Source organism: Danio rerio, chromosome 9 (genome assembly GCF_049306965.1).
Source record: "Danio rerio strain Tuebingen ecotype United States chromosome 9, GRCz12tu, whole genome shotgun sequence".
NCBI classification, from domain to species: domain Eukaryota; kingdom Metazoa; phylum Chordata; class Actinopteri; order Cypriniformes; family Danionidae; genus Danio; species Danio rerio.
In genome coordinates, this window is record NC_133184.1 from 53157501 (window position 1) to 53160000 (window position 2500).

The following is a 2500-nucleotide window of genomic DNA, read 5'->3' on the forward strand; positions in this document are numbered from 1 at the left end:
GGTCGCTGGTTTGAGCCTTTGCTGGGTCAGTTGGCATTTCTGTGTGGAGTTTGCAGGTTCTCTCTACGTTTGCGTGGGTTTCCTCTTGGTGCTCTGGTTTCCCCCACAGTCCAAAGACATGCGGTACAGGTGAATTGGGTAAGCTAAATTGTCCGTAGTGTATGAGTGTAAATGAGTGTGTGTGGATGTTTCCCAGAGATGGGTTGCAGCTGGAAGGGCATCCGCTGTGTAAAAACATATGCTGGATGAGCTGGGGGTTCATTCCAGTGTGGCGACTCCAGATTAATAAAGGGACTAAGCCGAAAAGAAAATGAATGAATGAAGTTATTTTATAATCAGAATTCCGTTCAATTCCACTTCTGTTTTCAAAATAAATAAATAAATAAAAAAGGAAAATTAAGAAATAAAAAAAAAAAACACCAAAAAAAAAAGAAAAAACAAGATTTTGTGTTCGATTTTTGTCTGGCCCGCGGGCCGCCAATTCAATAGCCCAGCAGTAGGCCTATTAAATACATTTACAAAGACTAAAAGGAAAGATGTGTTTGCTATAGTTTTTGTTAGTTTCAGTTAGTTTTGTACGTACACAATACCATTTAGTTAGTTTTTTTTTAACTCTTGGTTTTATTTTCATTTCAGTGAACGAAAATGTTTAAGTTTAGCTCTCGTTAACTATAATAACCTTGAATGACCTAACATAATATTTGACTAGATATTTTTCAAGATACTAGAATACAGCTTAAATGCTGAAGCCAAGATTCTGACCAGAACCAGGAAATCTGAGCACATCACACCTGTCCTCGGGTCTTTACACTGGCTCCCAGTTACATTCAGAATAGATTGTAAAGTATCAATACTGGTCTATAAATCACTAAATGGCCTAGAACCTCAATACATTACAGTTATGCTGACAGAATACAAACCCAACAGATCACTCAGATCATTAGGATCAAATAAACTAGAAACTCCAAGTGTTCAGTCAAAGCAGGGTGAATCGGCTTTCAGCTACTAACAGCACCCTCTACTGCTGGAATCAGCTTCCAAAAATGATCAGATGTGCTCCGACATTAGGCATGTTCGAATCAAGACTGAAAACTCATCTGTTTAGCTGTGCCTTTACTGAATGAGCACTGTGCTACGGCCCACAGATCGCACTATTGTGTCTTTCTTTTCTTTTTTTTGGATTCTTTTATAACCTATTTTAACACATTTTAATCTGTTTTGTGTGTTTTTTATTATTATTTTCTTATACTTGTCTTTTTTTATTCTTGTTTATGTAAAGCACTTTGAATTGCCACTGTGTATGAAATGTGCTACATAAAGAAACTTCCCTTGCCTTGCCCTAAAGTGACATTTAGGCCGTACTCACACTAGGTACAGTTGCCTCGAACCGGGCCAAAGCACGCTTGTCCCCCCTCCCGTCTCCCCCGACGGCCTGCGCTCACACCATATCGGGCCTCGGCACGCTTACGTCATCGCTGCTGCGCTGTTCAGTGAAGCGCTCTCTATGGCAAGCCTTTTTAGCATTTAAATCTTTGTTCTGACTTATAATTCCACTACTCAGAATGGCAATTAGAGATATCTGCAATTACAATTGTACTAGTAAGAAATCAGATTGGAGATATCTGCAAATATATTATGACTAGTCATATTCCTCCATTGACTTCCATTGAAAAATATTTGCAGATATCTCTAAATGAGTTTTGATTAGTCACAATTGTAATTAGAGATATCTAAAAATGAATTTTGACTATTAATAATTGTAATAAGAGATATCTCTGAGTTTTTACTAGTCATAATACATTTGATTATATCTTTAAATCGTCATATTTAGAGATATTTACAAATTTATTTGAAGATATCTCTAATTAATTTACTAATAGTCGAATTACAGTTGTAGATATCTTGAATTGGATTTTTGACTAGTCAAAATTCATTTGGAGATATCTCTAATTACAATTGTGACAAGTCAAAACTCATTTAGAGATATCTGCAACTATTTTTTAATGGAAGTCAATGGAGGAATATGACTAGTCAGTCATAATATATTTGCAGATATCTCCAATCTGACTAGTCGAATTATAATTATGACAAGTCAAAATATAATTATATCTCTAAATATATTTATGGATAGTCAGAACAAGGTTTAAATGCTAAAACGGCTTGCCATACACTCTCACCCAGCAGCACAGTGGAGAGTTCTCTAGTTATATCCTTTCAGTCGTTTGTCATGCATTGACATGCATTCAAATATTTCGCCAAACAGTCCTTAGGGATGCGGGGACACGCAGTCAGATATTTCACCGGACAGATCCGCCACTTTTGGTGCTCATAAACAATCATTAAGCTCTCGTGCTGCAGGAATGAGGAGGTCTGCTGAAGGCGCGCAGCTGTCATGCTGTGAGGAGTTCTCGTCTTTAATAAACTACTACAGTTTGCGATCACTGAACAGTAAGAATGATTAATAAAACCATATGAAACAACCCTTAAAAGTCACGTATCG

The 2500-nt window shown here is 37.0% G+C and overlaps 1 protein-coding gene across 1 annotated transcript in view; it reads left to right on the forward strand.

Moving 5' to 3' along the window:
- The window catches only part of ifih1 (interferon induced with helicase C domain 1), a 74659-nt gene that overhangs the window by 42804 nt on the left and 29355 nt on the right, over positions 1 to 2500 (forward strand).